At 45.1% G+C, this 20,189-nt stretch overlaps 1 protein-coding gene across 1 annotated transcript in view; it reads right to left on the bottom strand.

The window, feature by feature from the left end:
• The window catches only part of VWA3A (von Willebrand factor A domain containing 3A), a 2,090,411-nt gene extending 2,070,847 nt beyond the window's left edge, over positions 1-19,564 (bottom strand). The window contains exon 1 of the mRNA XM_069645605.1: positions 19,434-19,564. The gene's annotated coding sequence lies outside the window, so the exon portion shown is untranslated. The remainder of the gene's footprint in view (positions 1-19,433) is intronic.
• Positions 19,565-20,189: the final 625 nt, after the last annotated feature.

Here is a 20,189-nt window from a genome sequence, read left to right as displayed (position 1 = left end):
GTTTTAAGACGTGGTAGACTGCTCTGACCTTCTTGGTTTCACCATGAGCATAGAGGATTGTATCTAGTAGATAGCAGTTTAGAGTAAGCCTTTTGCAGGTGTATAAAGGAAAAATGTGTTCCGGTTATAAACAGGCCATACATTTGCATCGTCCTCAATAAGTGTTATGATTACTTGAAAGAATTGTTTCATTGACTTTGAAGAATGCAAATGCAACATCGGCCCTACTAAGAGTCAGGCCAATGACTTAAGAGACTGTGTACATCTTTTCAGAAGGCCCTCAACCCACTGAGATATGTTGCCATCATTTTTATATATGTTAACCTATACGTTTCAACACAAAAAGGACTAATATTCCTTAAATCAGTTTAGAAGAAATATGCGTAAAAAGAATTACACTTGAGCATGTTTGTTACAGACCCCTTCTTTGTTCGTTTTGGCTATTAAGTGGCACTGTAAGTGCGGCCTAGAAACCAAAATTGTCATGCAAAGTGAAGATAGCAGAAAAGGTGGATGTGAGGAGGAACAGGCAGACTGTGGGTTTTGTTTGGATTCTCACCCGCCCCCCCACTGACTGCCCATGGCCATGCCAGTACCACCAATAGTCATTCCCACCCACTACCTGCCCCTCTCCACCTAAAACACAACCCTGTGGGATATTATGTATGATATTACATATTTGTATAACACAAACTGAGCTTGGGAGCAACCAAGGGCTGTACAGGTCATAGAGCAAAATATTGGTAGAAAGAATTTAACAAGTCATCAAGTAAACATTTGTAATGATTATCACAGTACAATATACGGATGGGAGTGTGCACAAGAGAGCCAGAATGTGGGTTACTCAAAGGTGGTGTTGGGAAAGACAGATCCTAATCTGAAAGAGACCGAGCAGTCTGGAAGGCAACCAGAATGGAGTTCCAGAGGACCAGAGCATAGCACAAGAAGCACCGTTTTGTTGTTTACTCCTTGTAAGCCCATCTAGTCTCCATTCTGGCGATGGCATTACTGCAAATTGACCATCTGCCACATCATTTTCTTTATCTTGAAAGTCTGGTAGGGTGGTGTACCAGCAGAGATTCCCTTGTAAATGTGGCATGCTGTTTTTAACCCGATCCTAGCCTGAATGGGGATCCAGTATAGTTTGCGCAAGGTGGGGGGTGATATGGCCAAATATCCTAGTGCCAGTGATGAGGTCGGCAGCTGTCTTTAATGGTGTCCAGGTGAGTAGCCAGAAGCCCTGAGATGGGGGCCCTACCCCCCACCCCCATCAATTTGAGAGATCACAAGAGCCTGAATTAATGGAGCGGGAGGAAGGGCTATATCTTGTGGAGTAGAGAGTTCTGATACCAAGCTGCTTCAACCTTTTTTTAGATGCGCTGCATGCATGATAGATTGCCATCTTCAATGAATCCTACAGATTATACTGAGTGGTTGATGTGAGGGTTGAACCTGTCCAAGCGCATTTCTTCCAGCCACTTTTGAGTGTGTTCTTGCTTGGAGGCGTTGGCCAGGATTATTATTATTTTTTTGTATTTAAAATGATTTAGTTTATTACAAACTTTTCATTTAGTTATTATTTACAGTTTCAGACTAGAGAAAGAAAAAAAAAGAGAAAAAACGAAAGAACAGAAAAATAAAAAAAAATTCCTTGGTATCACTCTGCAAGTAACTAAAATAGATAGACATATCAGTTTTCATTTTTTTACTATTTACGTCATCTAATATCCAGATTTAGAACATGTTCTAAAGATTTCACAATTTTTTTCTCAGACATTCAGTATTAATGACCAACGGGAATCTTCATCCAGCTGCTGGGCTGATATATTGAAATGATTGCCAAAGATTTGTCTTTGTTCCATGAGGTCTGGGCAGACGATTACTAAATGATGAATTGTCTCTGGAACCTCGCTGTTTTTGCAGAAGCGGTAGTATCTTTCACTTTTCGGTATTTTCCGTATCGTTGCTAGTTTGTCTCTTGTGGGTAGATTGTTTAGCCGTATCTTCATGTAAATGGCTCGGACCATAGAGTCAGGAAATAGTTCCAAGTATTTTGGGATTTCATTAAGTGCTCATATATCGTAATCCCAGGATTATGAATTCGGACTTGGTGGGGTTCATTTTTAAGAAGGCAGTTTTCATCCATGTTTGAATTATTGCAAGGCATGGGCAAAGATGAGAAATATCTTGTGGGGCCTTGACCTTTAGGTACAACTGTGTAACATCTGCATACTGTGATGAATCCTACCGAGTGCTCACAGAATCACTACTTAAAGCTGCTACCTGATCCTAACCCTCTTGCTGGTATTAGCCGGGTGGATTACCTGGGAGGATGAGGGCCCCAAGGGAATAGGATGGCTCTGCTAGGAGAGATGCAGTATATATCTTCTTCGAAGGAAGAGATTCCATGATACCAGAGTATCCAATGGCTTGTTGGCAGAGTGGGGCTTCCCTTCCCAAAACTACCCAATTGTCAAAAGTGAAAACCTGTATAATCAAAGGAATGATATATGTAGGAATAAGAATACATGTCCCTACTTTTGATGTTTAGGATTCCCCTTAGGTGTGCATTATAAAGCCCAGAATTACCCAGTAACAGACCTCCCCTGAAATTGTATTTACAAAGAATGAGGCTTTTGAAAGAAAAAGGAACAAGAACATTAGGCACTTGCAGTCCCAAAATGCTCCAAGTACTGGGACGTAGAAGAGGAGCTCTGAGGCACAGAACTGTGATGTGCTGACTAGTGGTTCTGATGACCCACTCCTGAGCGGGAGTTTTTAATATTTAAGGTTCCTTCAGGTGCGGGGCCATGAGAAGCAGAAGGAGAAATGAGCAGCTGCAGTAGCAGAAGAAGAAGGAAGACGCTGGGACTTTTGCTGTGATTTCAGCAAAGTGCGCTGCTGATAGAGTTGTAGACGCCAGGAGTTTACAGTGGGCGTGCAGCAGGAAGTGGTGCAATTGTTGGCCATCCTGTTGTATAGGGGAGCTCTCCCCATCCACCGTCCTACTCCAGTGATTGGCGTTCACTGGACCACGTGAGGGAAGTGACAAGCTCCTGTTGCAGCAAGCACAGGCCGCAGGAGTATGACTGGAGCTGTCAAACTCCCAGGACCCGACATGTGTGGAGACGACCAAAGCGGCAGCGGGTCGAACAGATGCGCATAGGAAGACCGGTGAGTTGGCCTTCATTAGGTGACCCCGGGGCGCTAAGTATCAGGCCGCTGTTGGTACAATTTGTAGTAGATCGGGGACCCTACCCCGAACACACTGATCCTGCACACCATATTGCGGATATATGACCTTTTATTGTCTAATGGGCCTCCCTCCCCCCTAGCGGTACATAGCAAATGGGAGGAAGATCTGTGAGCAGAATTCACAGACGCACAATGGGCGCAGGTGTTGGGATACCATAAGAGCGTGTCATGAAATGCAAGACTGCAGCTTATACAACTGCTGGTGACACAGAGAGCATATGCGACTCCCCGAAGGATCTCACAGTTTCCAGGCACGGCAGCACAGGCATGCCCCAGGTGTAAGGCGACGGAGGCGGGGCTGTCGCATATGTTCTGGGCATGTCCTGTGGTGGGGCTATGCTGGCAGACGGTGGCGAGTAGACTACACAAAGAGGGATTGAAACTGGATGTGCTTTCCCCAGGTGCATGCCTGATGGGCCGCATTCCACGTCCCAAGGGCACAAAACAAGTCCATAAAACGAAGATTTTGTCGTGCATCCTTGCCAAGAGTAGAATAGCCATGGCATGGAAATCCCCCAGGGGCCCTGTAGTGGATGAATGGTGGCGGGACCTGAAACGGTGGGCAATGGCAGAAACTGTGGCATGGAAGCGGGCAGTATGGGGTAGCCATGGTGAGGCCACAGCGGGCATTGTAGAATGGGAGGTCTTGTTGCAAACCCTGTTCGCTGAGGAAGTCACAGAAGCAGGGGGCGTGGATTAAGTCTAATAACTGTGTGAGGTGTTCCAAATCATGTAAGACTTATGAGTGGATAGCACAATTGTGCATTAGGCAAAGTGGGGGCTGGGGGTTGGGAGGGACCGAGGGGGGGCGTTGGAGAAGGGATTATGATACGGTATAAAAGTGATAAATGTTGACACTGCTCAGAACAGCGCTGTGATATGTTGCTACCTATGTTTCAGTTAAAACTAATCAAACAAAAAAAAATGTTTTAGGCTGCTGCTGTCTGCTAACGGTCAATTTGAATAACAAACTGATGAATGAAAGAGTTTGGCCTTATATACACATTGAAGGCAAGCGGGAGGAAATGGATTGTAACAACCATTGCCAACGTAAAAAGAGAGAATAATTAAACCAGACTGTAACCATCCCTACCAATGGAAAAAAGGGGCAATATTTTTCAACCATCATTGTCTAAGTAAAGAGAGGGTAATATGTGAGCAAGGTTACAACCAGCATTGCCCAAATAAAGAATGGGGAATATTAGAACTTAATAACAACCAGCATTGCCTGAGCCAAAGAAAAGCAATTGTAAATAAACAAGGATACCGGTTCCCTGACCGTTTACAAAGAAAAAAAAAAAAAAAGAGTACCTGAAAGGGAGAATGACAATCTGTGTTGCCTAAGCCAAAGAGAGGCAATCATAGATAAGAGGGGAAATCGTTTTCCTAAAAGGAGAAATATGAATAAGAGACATTATCAGCAGTTAACTGGTGTGGTAGTAGAAACCCACTGGTGGCAGGACAGAAGCCGTCCTTATAGAAAGTCTCAAGGTGGAAGAGCAACTTTAACCTGCACTAAAAGTGGCACATACACCAGTGGATATTGACAAGGGGGGTCTTGGGAGTCCCTCTGCCAGACATTACCCAGAGACTTCCACGACCCCCCTTGTTATTTTGCATATTTAAGTAACTTTGGGTGTCACCCTAAATTACTAGGGGAATCCAGACGTGGACCCCTTGCTCACTATTCTTAGAGAGGCACAGCTCCTCTCTACTGATGAGGTCCAACCAAACCGAAACACGTGTCTGGGGATGCTGTTGGTACTCTTGTTCAGAGGAGAATTGCCTGGCATTTCGGTGCTGGACTGCCCCAGGGCAGGACAAAGACTGATATGTTTGGGATATTTCTTTTCTGTGGAAGATAGTGAGCTAAAGACTCTGGGTAAGTCTCTTGTAACCAGGCCTAATGTCTGGCAGAGGGACTCCCAGGACCCCCTTGTTATTTTACATACACCAGTGGAACAAACAGCATCAATGTATATTGCAGCTTTATGAAATATGTTTTGAATTTCAATGCTGGTGAAAGTCAAAGACTTTCTTTGTGATGTGGCTTGCTTCAAACTTCAGAGTACTTTGCAGTAGTAGTAGTAGTAGTAGTAGGAGGAGGAGTTTTTTGTCCTGGCAGGACAGTATACTAGGAAAGGGACTGTTACTGGTTAGTCCAGGCAGGTTAGTGGACCGGGAAGAAGATATTGAAGTACTGCGTTATGGTGGAAAGTGGTTGTGAAAGGAAAGTGGAAAGTCCACTAATGTGTTTGATTAACTAAAACATTATTGTTCATGAAAGAGAAAGATGAAAACAGTTTACTGAAACAGGAGTTAGATTAAAATAATGTGAAGATAACATTTCTTGATTTGTCAAACGGTTGTGGAAACTTGACAAATATTTTGTAGAGCAATGAACTTTGTCTGACAATGGAACAATCGAAGTGCCAAGTGGAAAAAGCTCATGGAGTGAAGAAACTGTGTATGAAGCAAAACTTGGCTATTGAAACAGAACAGGATTATTGAAAAGAACTTCATTGATTTAAACTTGAAAAATCCTGCTTTAATCCTGGGCATGGGGGAACCAACACTAGTTACAAGGATATTTGGTTATATGTATGAACCTATAATTTTGTTGAAGTTGAACAGCCATATGATATCTGTATTTATGGATTTATAATGCAACTATACAGCAAAATGGTGTTTTAAGGTGCATAAGAAAGGAGGACATGATTTTGTTGTATGTGTAAGTGTGAGGGATAGATACCCTTTGATATTAGGGCGTTTTCCTTTAGTTTTAGTTTCACAGGTAGGCAAATTCTTGGGGAAAGTGAGGGGTTTATCACACCCATATAATTTAATTAAATGGCTACTTGTTAAAAACCTTTATCAAGTTGTGCGCCTCACATTTCTGACCCCTCGCAATACTAGTGTATCGCGATGTTGGAGTCAACTTGGAGTGAGCCCAGAGAATTTAACCCTAAGGGAGTCTACTGGCATTCGGACCCAAGGAACCCCACCTGAACATCCTGGTGTCTGCCAGATAGGTAGGAAGTGAACCGTTTCAGAAGCCCATCCTGTGTGCAAGGAATGCGAGTCGACCATATTTAATGCAGCAGAGAGGTCCAAAAGGTTTAACAGGCACAAGACTCCTTTAACGATAATTTGAATGGCATCACTGACCACCTGAATGGAGGCTGCTTCAGTGCTGCATTTAGATTGGAAACTGGATTGGTTATCCCAGATATGACTTAGTTGCTCAATTTTTTTAAGTAGTTGGTTAGCAACTATCTTCCTGATGACTTTGCTGATAAATTGGAAGCTCATGATCAACCAGCAGTTTGCTAGGCCTTTCGGGTCGATGGTGGGCTTTGTTAAGAGTGGACGCATAAGTCCCATTTATAAGACATCTGGGAAAATATCCTTGCTGAGGTAGACATGGACTATCCTAAGAAGAGTGGTAATGGCAGGAGCTGTAGGTTTTATAGTGGCCAGGAGGATGTCAGTGTAAGAGGTCAGTTCTAAGAAGGCAAGTGTGTACAAGAGGTCCTTGCAGGAGAGGGGAGAGAAGTCGGTCCAGGGTTGACAGCCCGTAGCAGATGTAAATTTGGAGCCTTCAATGTGGAGCCTGATGGTGTTGATCTTGTTGCTAAAGATTTAATTTATAGCTTCACACTTTTCGAAGGATTCTGGTACCTGTGGATCTGATGTGAGGTTCAGGCAGTTTTTGACTGCTGCAAAAATAGCTTTGCTCCAGTTAGAGGCTGCTGTAAGGGTGGCGTAATAAGTTGGCTTGGCTTTGGATGCCATGGTCCACCATTTGGAACGTGAGGTGTTGAGGGATAGAAGGACCTTGCAGGGGCTCTGCGCCAGCATTTCCCAAGAGCTCTAATGGACTGTTTCAGCCAACGTTCTGCTTTCTGAGCACTCTTGTGAAAGGTAATGTCTTTACTGCAGCTATAATTCAGCTCCTGGTGCAATAAAATTGTCTTAACCAAGTGTGCCTTCAACCACTTCATTAATAAGCAATATGTGTGTCCTTGTATCCAATTACTTGCACCGAATTTCAAGTATTGGAAAATGAAAATGTGCTTGCTTCTTTATAGGTATTAGGTAGATATTTGCCAGGCACTGTCATAATATGCTTAGGTGCCAACACCATTTGGCATCCGTTGCAAATTTATGGTCAGGTGCTACCATTATGACACTGCCTGGAAAATACCTATCCCATGTTTACACCAAAGCCAAACTATTGGCTTTGCCAATTATTCTTGTAGTTTTGCATTGCGGACTGGAGGCACAGATTGTATGTACAGATTCCGCCACTCCCACCCCCTCCACAATACTAAACCAAATAAATGAATGCCACATTTTTATGCTAGCGTCAATACAATGGATTCCAATGGAATCCAGCTGTTTTAGCACCTGCCAAAAGCAGGTGAATTCCTCATAAATGCTTGCTTCCATGCATAAATGGCAGGTGCTATTTTACACTATGAAGAGCAAAAAAAAAAAAACATGGCCTAATAGCTATTTCACTTTTTTTTTTAACTTTGTCTTGCAAATGATGAAAATTGCAAAAAGAGGATGTTTGTGCAGGTAAGAGCAAAAATAATTGTGCAATTTACCCTTTTCAAAGAATGACCCCAAAGTATTGGTTTAGCTTTCAAAGGACAACACTGTTGTGAACGTTGCAGTTTTGAAGTTCAGATGTATTGGAACCTCACAGAAATACAGCTTCAAGGTTGGTAGATGCATTTTATATATTTGTAAGTGCTTCCCTATTGAGGTTGAAGTTCTGTGAAATAACCAACTTTGGAAGTCTACGTTACAATATTTAGGGAAGGATTCCATTTGAGCATCAGGTGCTTCTCATTCCTGCTTCTCTTCACAATGACCCAGAGCCTTGCTTTCCTGCTCCGGCAGCCCTCGTCGATCCTAGAAGCTTCACCTGTGGACAGTTCAGTTTGTTGGGGTAAGCTGTGACATTCTGTTGCTTACCCCGCCGGCGCGTGTATTTTGGGAAATTTTCAAATGAAATTGGAAAAATGTGCTGTTCCATTGATGATCGTAACTAGAGCAATCACCTGGCGGATTAAACACATTTTCATGTTTTTTTTTTTACCTCATTCTACATGTGCCCATTTGTTCACCCATGCGGTTTGGCCTTTCAAGATGGCCGGATCGCAATGTTTCAGGCTTGCTTTTCCCTTTGTCTGGCCAGACTCCCCCTCCCATTGGTTGCCTTGGCCTAGATAGGCTAATCACAGCAATCGGGAGGTGAGAACTGGCCCTGATGACTAAGGCCCACGATGAAGGCCCCTGTCTGCTACCGGAACGCTACCCCTTTCCCTTGCCCCCCCCATGGTTGCCTCTGGTGTTGTCTGCCATTCCCTTGCCCCACCCCATGGTTGCCTATGGTGTTGTCTGCCGTTCCCCTGCCCCCCCCCATGGTTGCCTGTGGTGTTGACTGCCGTTCCCATGCCCCCCCCCATGGTTGCCTGTGGTGTTGTCTGCCATTGCCTAGCCACACCCCCCTTCCCCCCATGGTTGCCTGTGGTGTTGTATGTCTTCCCTTGCCACCTCCCTCTTGTATCCATGGGGTTCCTGCCTTGCTTATTCCTGTCTGTCATACATCCCATTCCCCTTGGCCCTTTCCCTCTGCCCCCCCTTCATCATTCCACTCCAGGAGTAGTCTTGATACACTATTGCTCTACCATCAGTGTTGTTGCAAATGCTTGACTTAGACTTTATGGACTCGTTTGACCCTTGGTGCTTCTCCCGTCTATTCTCATGCCGGACTTCCTCTGCATCACGTACTCATCGTGATCCTGTATCATGCTGTGCCCATCTTCTTCCTGAATCCTGTCTTGCATCTGCCGTTTCCCTGCAACACTATGTGTATTACCGACTCCTGCAACTGTATTGTCTCTCCCCTCTTGCTTCTCCATTCTTTTCACTCCTTACTCTTGTTCTCTCCTTTCTCCCCCCTCCCTTTCTTACTCAATGCACTTACTCTATCAGAATTGTCCTCTGACATACTATGATAGCTACATCGTTTGTCTCCTCCACCTCCCTCTCGTTTCTCTTCCTCCACCTCACTCTCCTGCACTATCTGAAATGTCGCCAGGCCTAGTATGATAGTCACTTGTTTTGTCCCTCTCCTCCCCCTCACCCTCTTCTCTTGTAATCTTCCGGCTCTATGAGAAATGTTTTCAGGCCTAGTACGTTAGATGCCCGTCTGTTCCCATTCCCTTCCTTTCTGTGTCTTAGCTCTTGCACTAGCTGAAATGTCACCAGGCCGAGTACGATAGTTAATTTCACATTCTTATTGTTCAAGACCACGTAAGAATGTTCACTGTTTGTATTTTTCCCCTTGTTCCCTCCCTTGCCTTGAAGCGCTTTGAAACACATTGTGTATAGGCCCTATACAAATAAACTATCATATACTATAATAACACTGCACAAAACAGTATATGCTCATGTAAAACTGAATATGGGATGGGAGGAGATATATCCTACCACTTAAACTGCAAACTGTATATGAAAAAAAATCTGGACTAAAATCCCTGGCTTCACCAACTAAGGGCCTCATTCCGACCCTGCCGGTAGAGCTGCCAGGATACCGGCAAATGGGGATACTGTTACCGGCACCTGGTCCGGCCGCATTCCCGCCGGATTATGCGTGCTTGCGGAGCGGTGTTGATCCTGTTGTGGTTGAAAAGGACACAGCCCGTTTAAGAGGGAAGGACAAAGGGGCGGAAGGAGGGGGAAGGAGCGGAAGAGAGTGGCTTGATGTAAAGAATAAAAACGGAAGACGTACACTAAAGAGTCTCTGTGTACATCATTGCATGAGTGCGTAGCGAGTGAGTAAACAAGGCGGACCCAACAACTGGCGACAACGCGGCACGAACCACGTTCGATACACACAACTACTTGCTGCAGTCGCCGCACCCAGAGAAGGATCTGACCAGGAAAGGCACCACAAGCCCTCACAGAGGAAAGGAAATGCTGCAAAGGTAGACCAGACCAAAGAGGAAGCGACCGCCGAGGGCCTGCGCATCAGCCTGTGTGCGAGGAGTGCCACAAGACCAAGGCTGCTGGGAGGAGCGAGACCATCCCACAGGCAACACAGCATACAGGAACCACTGAGTGCGAGGAGAAGTCTCCAAACATACAGAGGAAATAGATCCCTCGACAAACCACAGGAGCCGCCGAGTGTGAGGAGGGGGCACCAGTCACGCAGAAGGAGGGGACCAGCCGATAGGCCAGGAGCAGCCACGTGTGAGGAAGAAGCACCAGCCACACGCCAGCATAGCAGCAAGGAGGCCCGCTAGAGTGGCGAGGGGGAGAGCCACGCAACGCACCAACCCAGGCCCTCACCCAGTGCGCACATACACGCAAACAGCCATGAGGTGGTCACGTGCCTAATAAACCACGACACAGGACCAGAAACTCCTAAAGACACGGCGCTCACAAGACCAACAATGGAGAAACCCCACAGAGACACCCAAAAGGGCAACCTACACCAAATCATCTCACTGGAAATAACAAACAAGAAAAAAATTAAAGTAATCAAACAAGCAAAAAGAGAGGGTAAAAGCGCACACCCAGTTGGAGGCACCCACAGTCGCGCACCAACCACGACCACACCCACAGACAGCAAAACAAATTCAAAGCTGCCAAAATGTCAGACGATGCGCAAGCGGCCGCAGGAGCAGCAGCACAAGTCGCCATCAGTACAGGACCAATATCCAGAGCAACGTTCCTACGGCGCCCCAACCCATTTGCATTACAACCACACCAAGGTCAAAGATGGAAAGGATGGATGGAGGAGTGGAAGACTTTATGAGGGCCGGAGGAGGCCAAGACTCACTCAACAAAACAGACATTCTTTCCAATCTCGCAGGGAAAGAAATCGTGAAGACGATCAGAGCACAAGAAAAGAACACATACCAACGCTTAATAACAGCCATCAACAGGAAACCAATAGTCCTCCCCAACCGAGACTATGAGAGATACACATTCAAGCAGTGTGCGCAATTGCCACACATTCAAGCAGTGTGCGCAATTGCCACACAAAACAGAGAATTCAATCTCCAACTCAAAAAGAAAATCACCAACTGCGACTTCGCCAACTTCAATGACGATGAGGCGATCAGACTTAGGGTAATAGAAGGCTGCATCTCATCGCAATTCAGCAAACACCTACTAAAGAAACCCCTTCAGCTGCAAGAAATAGTTGACCTGGCAAGAATATATGAAAGAGTGGATGTCCAGGTGGCAGCATAGAAAACCGAAAGAAGGGTGAAACCATAGCGGCAGTGGCCATCGGACCCCAAGGATACACCCGATACCCAGGGTCGCCAGGAAGTCAAGGACCCCGGAGCCCGCACTGCCAGCCCATGCTACAGGTGCAGATTTGAATTCCCCCACAAAGGCCAGTGCCCGGCCATAGGGCAGATGCGTATGAGATGTGGTCAGGAGAACCATTTCCAGGCGATGTGCAGGGAAAGGAAATCACCCCTGCTACCCGTACACCGGCCGCTGTCCAACGCCGCTAGGAGGCCCAAACAAATCAGAGGACCGACCATACCCACACCCATACCACGAACGGGACTTCCCCAAAACATCTCAAGAGAGATACACGACATCCAGCACGGCATTACCCGGATTCATAAGAGCGGTCGAAAGCCTCAAACTGGAACAACTGGCAAGGTACTCTGACGCATTTGACTACGCACCCAACCCACCATCAGATCATACTCCTGAACAAGCTTCCTACAGGAACACCCACCCAGTACCATACTACCCCCATGACCCCTATGAGAACCCGCCGCCGAACGAAGAGGCCCACCGAACTGACGATCAATACATCGTCCATGACAGATAGAGCAAGGAGTACCTGAGACTCATCAGCGACATGTCGGACGATAGCGCAGCACCAAAGATAACAATCCAAATAGGCACCCTACAAAAATCAGATTTTGTAGTAGATACAGGAGCGACGGTTAACATCATGAATGAGGGCACCTATCACTCGATAGAGACCTACCCGCTACTCCCATTTCGGACCCACATATTCCAATGAGGAGCCACACACCCGCTCAAATCCAAAGACTAGTTTCGATGTGATTTGCTACACAACGGACAAAGGGTCCCCACCACCATTCACGTCATTCACAGACCCACAACGGAACAATGTCTCCGCAGCTATAACACAGCCAAACCGCTAGCACTAATCGATATTCAACACGATCCGTCTGAGGTTGTGCAAGTACTGCCACCAGGAGCCAACATTGTAAACTCGATTTCATGCCGAGAGATGGACACAGAGACTCAAAAACAGATTCCCCAAGCTGTTTGAAGGGGTTGGCAAACTAAAGGACATAGTCATATCCCTCCACATTGACCCCAGTGTCGGGCCAATGCCCCAGCACCCCCGCAGGATTGGTTTTCACCTCCAAGCTCAAGTCACCCATGAACTGCCACTCCTGCTAGATAACATCATCGAGAGGGTGGAAGGCCCCACTCCCTGGGTGTCACCACTCGTAGTTGTGCGAAAAGACAATGGCCGCTTGCGCCTCTGTGTAGACATGCGCATCTTTAACAGCAATCCAAAGGGAGAGACACCCAGGACCCAATATGGAGTTCATGCTAGTGTGGCTCAACCAGGCTACTCGCTTCTCCAAGCTGGATTTAAACCAAGGGTACCACCAGCTAGTGAATCGACCCCGCCTCCAGACCCATCACCACCTTCGCAACCCACGAAGGACTTTTCCGCTATAGGCGTCCCAACTTCGGGATGTCCTCCAACGCTGACGTCTTTCAGGATACAATTTGCAAGCGGATATCCCCAGTACCTAATGCACTCAACTACAGCAACGCCATCTTCATCTATGGGGCCACTCAAGACCAGCATGGCACAGCTCTGACAAGGATATGCGAAAGCCTCCGCGAGGCTGGACTTAGAACGAGCGATCACAGTTGGCCCGACTAAATCAGCACCATTGTTGGACTGGCCGCTCCCACTGGGGTGACGGAACTGCAATCATTTCTAGGGATGGCGGGCTACTGCACTTGCTACTTGCCCAACTACGCCACCCTCACAGACCTTCTCCGGAGACTCCTCAAGAAAGATGCCCCATTCGACTGGGACATACGCTGCCAAGAAGCTTTCAACACCATCAGGGAGGAGCTCGCCAACAATAGAGTAACTGGCTTACTTCGACCTGGAATGGGACACAGAACTCATTGTTGACGCCAGCCCCTTGGGCCTGGGCGCCATACTTGCCCAGGTAGACCCTGAGGAATCCAGCTACAGCACCATAGTTGCGTACGCCAGCAGAGCGTTGTCGCCCACAGAATAAGTGTAGTCCCAAGCCAAACTAGAAAGTCTTGCCGCAGTGGGGGATTGTGAAAAATTCCACCATTTCATAATAGAAAGAAAATTCACACTTACCACATGCCCCAGCGCATTGAGTGGTGGGGCATCCGGCTTCAGGAGTATGATTACCGAATAATCCACAAGCCCGGTGGCGAGGCCTACTTTTCTAGGCACTCGGTGGGAGGAATGGAATGCAGCATGGAACAAGAAGCGGAGAACTACACAGCGTACCTGTCACTCAATGCCCTCGCTGCGGCAGTAACGATGGAGTTGTTTGTCAGCAAGGGGGACCCCACAATACAAGCAGCGATACACCTTACCAAGCCGAATAGATGGAAGCACATCAACACGGTACAAGTGGTGGAGGGGGAGGTAGACAGGAAAGACCTACGCAGAATGGCTAAAATCAAGACATAACTAGCCACGACCGACAAAGGAATACTACTGTGTGGGAATTGCCTAGTAGTTCCCAAAGGACTGAAGAAGAAACTAGTGACCATAGCCCATCAAGGCCACTGGGGGGGTCGCGAATACATAGAAAATAGTGAGAAACCAAGTATGGACTCAATGAAAGGATTGTCCGGTAGGGTGCATGGTTTACCACCAGCATTTAGCTTGAGGTAACTCAGGTGCCCCACCGGCAGTCCCGTAGTGAGGCAGTCTGGTAAAATGCTGGTATCCTTCGATACCAGCATTTTCTTACTGCACTGCACGACTTGGAATTAGCTTGTAAGTGTGTTATGTTTGTTAGGAGGTGGATTGGTAAAACCGGTGGTAACATTGTTCACCAACACTTTTACTGATTGCCTAATATTCCTGCATTGGTCAGGCACTGTTTGGGAGCAGGGCAGACTTTACATGTCTGCCTGCTTTTCCAGCTCCGCCTGATGTTTTCCACCAGCATGCATTTTCATGCTGGTGGAAAACCAATGAATTCCTATGGAATCCGCTTAAAATGACCATTTGGGATACAATGACCATTTAGAGTGCAAATTTAAACAAATTGTTAATACCCCAACTCACTCAAAAGGGCGAATCATCGACTGGATTCTTACATTGAACACTGCAGTCCTCCTAGAAGATGCTATAGAAATGTCCTGGACTGATCACCTCCTCATCAGATTTAATACCATCCCATTGAAAGACAGGGACGTCATTTCACCAAAATGCCAGGGGTAGTGGAAGTGACATCACATGACCCTTGACCCCCCATGACATCACAGGAAATGATGTCATTTAACCCCACCCCAAAGTGATATCACAGGAAGCGATGGAACACGACCTTTCACAAAACAGGAAGTGGCATCACATAGCATTGTACACTACCAAAAATATGGTTACGATATCACTATAATGTGATGTACATTTCATACCTGAATGAATCGCCATATGTATTGTTACGATCAGTGTGTATAGGCCCATATTACCAAATTACTGTGATTGCAAGCAGACGCCCATGACCAAATGATAATGATGTGTTATTATATAGCGCTTAAGCGCTTTACATAGAAGAAATATACACCCAATATCACCCAACCTGTGTTGGTACCCATTTATCGACCTAAGGATGAAAGGCTGAGTTGAGGCGTTTGAGAACAGACTAAATCAGTGACTCACCCCCTGAAGTGTGCCCGAAATAAACCTTTAATGAGTCTAGCAATTATTGTATAGAATTACACATTTTTTGGCATTCATATTCTTTCTTATTTAGGTTCAGTGCTGAAAGTATTAGACTTGTGGCCCTCATGTTCTTATTTTTATTCTTTTTTTGAGGGGCCTGAACAAGAAAGCCACAGCCACTCCAGAATGAAAGAGCCACATGGTGCTGGCCACAGCCCAGGAGTTCCATTGCAAAAAAAAAAAAAGAAAAAAAAAAAAAACATTGTTTTTTTTTTTTAGAGGTCGCAAGGGAGACCACAGAAGTCGCAAGGGAGACCTCAGCGGTCGCACTTGCGACCTTTGGCGACCCCCAAATGACGTCCCTGTTGAAAGACTCCACTCCTGCCCTGCCCGTCCTTATGAGAAATTCGAGGAAACTCAACCCTCAAAACTTTAATCCTCTAATAAATAAGTTAATTAATACCGAACCACCAGTAGCTGCCAACCTGATGACATCTGACTCCAATAACATACCTACCTGAAGTCAGCCGTCGATGCTATTGCTCCACTCAGATCTAAAAGGCCAAAACACAAGCATAGCAATACTTGGTTCAACGATGACCTCATTGAACATAGAATAAAAAAAAGAGCCTGAGAACACCACTTTAGAAGAAAAAAAAACAGTGAATCCAAATGAGAACTCCAATTAGTGTCCAAATCATATAAACTGGAAGTATATACCGCGAAAGCCACCTCTAGCAGCAAAGAGTTATTTGCCATTATTGAAGAATTAGAAACACCCATTCTCCCACCCAGCACAGTCAAGTAAACAAAGCATGGTGTATCACCATGCAAGAGGCACTAGCCTCCAAAATAAACAACATACAGAATAAAATCAATTTGCAAAAAAAGAAAATACTAGGAACAACTACAGAGCTAGCCCCCTTGCAACCCATAGCAACCACAACCAATACACCAGAATTTAATTTCACCCATGACTACAGACAAAGTACTAAAAACCATAGCCTCTCTCAAAACATCCAATTATAAAGGAGATAACTTTTCCGCTAAATTAGTCAAGGATTGCGCTCCCACTCTAGCACCCACCATCACTAACTTTGTTAATGCCTCATTTAACACTAATACCATCCCAACAAACATCAAAGAAGCCTGGGTTACCCCCCTTCTTTAAAAACCTACCCTAGATCCCACCATCCCTACTAACTACAGACCCATCCCCACAGTCCCCTTCTTACTTAAAATCATAGAAAAAAAAAATCGCTTGTACCCAAGTCCAAGCCCACCTCAAAAACAACCAATTGCTAGGGGAAAGACAAACAGGCTTCCGTCCAGGACACAGCACCGAGACAGCATTGCTGGATCTAAAAAACCAAATGGACGCGGTCAGGGAAACTATGCATCTTATTATTACTTGACTTGTCCGCAGCATTCAATTTAGTAGACTACAATAAACTTTGCCTCACCCTAGCTAACACCTTCCATTTCCCCAAAGAAGCCACTGTTTGGGTCAAACCTTTCCTCTCAGACCGCACATCTAGAGGAGCCATAGGTGACATAGCAGCAGACTCCATCGCAGTCCCATTGGGAGTCCTCAAGGATCCTGCCTCTCCCCAACGCTATACAATGCGTACACAAGACGCAATGGGAGTAATATATACCAATTTCACGGATGAGACACAAATACTTATCCCAATATCAGGCAACATTGAACAGGACACTATCTGCGTAAATAAAATCTACTCCATCATCCAGAAATGGATGGCGGAAAACAGTCTCTGTCAAAATGGAGAAAAAAAAAACAGATCCTCATAGTAGGATCACCCGCTCGACTAGCCAAACTACACTCACGATACACAGCTATAGTTATTGAAGCACCCCTATGACCATCTCCAGCCAAGTAAAAACACTAGGGGTATATTTGGACTCTAGTTTGTTTATTTTATTTTCACCATGTGTAAACATATTAGTGCACTTGCCTCATCCACAGCCTATACTGCTAAACTCATTGCATTGAGTTGACCCATCCTTACACAACAAAACTGTATCACCCTCGCTAGAGCCCTCATCTTAGCTAAGAGTGACTATTGTAACATACTCCTATTAGGAACCCCAAAAAAAAAATGTAAAAATGCAACTACTCCAGAATAAATCATTAAGAGCAGCACTTGGTATAAAAAAATGTTTTTTTAAAAAGGGACCACGTATCTCAACATAGAAGAGAGGAGCATTGGCTACCTATTCAAGCGAGAATACTACACAAAACAATTACCCTTACACACAAATGTATTTCAGGCACCGGCCCCAGTTACCCAATTAAGAGTTTAAGCCTCAAAACCATAACCGGAGCTCTTAGATCGAACACAAACATGCACGTGCACATCCCACGCTTCAAGAATGCAAGAACAGGCAGTTCCAGTTTTCCCGAAGCAGCCCCCAGAATCTGGAACTCACTCCCAGCAAACATTACTAATGAACCATCCCTCTACAAATTTAAGAAACTCCTCAAAACTTAGCTATTTAACAAATACTAATCTCGTTTACTATGTATATAAGCACCATATGTAATATCACTGAATGCAAGTCTATATATCTTACCTTACTGTGCCACTGCCAAGATTGTATAACTACTGACAACTAGAGCTACTTCCACTGTAACAATAGGCCTCCAAGCAACAAAGTGTATTATTTCCGTACCAAGACTTCGACAGTATAAGCTATACTATATACCCAAGTTTACCTGCCTATGTACCCACCAGTCTCAACCACTGTAACTCTTTGTAAAAGTAACAATTAAGATTAAGTATACTTGTAAAACTACGCCGTGATAGCCCTGGGTTTGGGCGTGCAACAAATGCAATAAATAAATAAATCTGCCAAACGCGGGCAGATAACACAGGAATCAACTTAAATGCCTCCCTCAATCATTAATTGCTATAGGGAGTAAAACGTTTCCCGCAATGTAGTGGAAAAGTGAAGAGTAAATGAAATTTCCCCTATGCTTTCCCCTTTGCTTTTCAACTACGTGGTGGAAATTAAGGAAATTGGAGGAAGGGACGTTTACACCAAAGTTCAAACAGAGGTTGTCGCCTCCATGCAATTAACGTGGTATTGGAGAAAGAAAAAACTTCCAAGTACTTCAGGTCAAATCACTTTATAACACTGTGCCTTATTTTCCTTAGCCAAAACGAATTGGTAACGTCTAGAATTGGGTGTATGGTGGGCGCGGGTATGAAGGGGCGGGAATAATGAAAATAAAGCTATTGTTTCAATTTAAAGTAAAGAAGAAAAGTGCCAGTGTCAACACTACCTTCGAGAATCTTCTAAAAAAATACAGTTCACCAATATTAGTTTTTGCTGCACCGCTTTTAAACTAACTATTGCATTAGAGTGCAGCTAGAGAGAGGTGGCATATGAGGAGGGACACAAGAACACACTTGTAGGTGTTTGGTTATTTACCCACCCATTGACTGCCCATGTCCATCTTAATCCCTATGGTCATTCCAACCCACTGCCTGCCCCTCTATGCCCAAAAGACACCCTCCAAGGATCTCTTTGTATTAACTTTATCAAGCCTTAAAATCAAACTCTGCACTCGAAGTGCCTGACGTGGTTTATTCAAAGCAGTCTTCTGAGAGCTAATGGTTTAATTGGTGCAGTAAACACACTACAGGTGTAATAAAAATGTCTTAATCAGGTCGTCCTTTAGCCACTTGATTTAGAAGCAGTATGTATGTCCTTCACTGATGCCCTGTTAAAAACAAGCATTAGCGAAGCAAACAATTTCGCCTTGTGTATAGGTATTAGATATGCATTTACCAGGAAGTTGTCATATGCCCAAGTACTTGCGCCATTTTCAAGCTGCTGCATTACGGCAGTGTCTAGACAAGGTTTTTCCCATATCTACACAAAAGTCAAAACGGTTGACGTTGCCAATGCTTGTTGACTAAGCTGCGCCCCTGCGGGAGCCCACCCCGTTTGTATGCGTTGTCATCAGTAGAGTCAACAACGTGACTTAACGTTGCGAAGCTGGGGGTAGCTCAATTCCCGAAAGTTTAGAAGTTTTTGTAATTAGAGTTTTTAAACGTTGGAGCACGTTTGCCTGATTGCGAGTTTCGTGAATGTTTGCCTCATGCGATCGCTTCTTTGCAGCTTGTGCAACACATTCAACAGTCACCTGTACACTCACCTGTGTCCCATCTGTCCCGGGGAATGCGGCTTTATTCTGCTTTCCTGGTGGGAAAGATAATTAAACCATTGTTCAACGTGAGCTTATTGAACCTGCTCAGAGTGCAGCCCCAGCTGCATCATTCATCAAGTCTGTTACCCTCGTTACCCTGGGCAACGGAATAAACCAACCACGGTCTCCTGCGGGGGTTACTATGTTAATGAAATAATATCGAAGGAGCAAAAGCTCAGCAAACATGCATATATCTTTTCGGTTAGAATGAGCTTCCATTCACTGCCATTCTGTTGAGAGCCTCATGTCACTGACTGACATTTTTTGTGCATTTTGGAAAACCCCTTTCAGTCTCATTGCACCTACAAAGTAATGGTGCTTTCCTTCATAGAGTAAGAAGAAATACTATTACCACAGTGCGAGTGCAAACTACTCTTGCAAATTGAGTAGCACATTGTATCTTATTTGTTGCAATCTATCTGTTTAGACATTATTTGTATTATAGCATTGTGGTTACTGCACATTTATTTTTCAGCTAAAAGGAAGACCTTAAACTCCGGGTGGAGATGCACAACGTTCTATCCACAGAACACGTGTAGCCCTTGAAAATGTCACACCCTCTTGGCCCCGTAAATTATTACACACCAGGGGCCAGATTACAGACACTTTGCACCGGTGCAAGTGCAACATTTCACGGCATTAGCACTAGGGCAATGTTTGTCCCATTTTTAAAAACACAGGGACATATTTCAAAACCATTGCACC

The sequence above is a fragment of the Ambystoma mexicanum genome, chromosome 2p, assembly GCF_040938575.1.
Source record: "Ambystoma mexicanum isolate Mex_15411 chromosome 2p, UKY_AmexF1_1, whole genome shotgun sequence".
NCBI lineage: Eukaryota > Metazoa > Chordata > Amphibia > Caudata > Ambystomatidae > Ambystoma > Ambystoma mexicanum.
The sequence above is the reverse complement of the archived record's forward strand: the minus strand, read 5'-3'. Positions and strand labels throughout refer to the sequence as shown.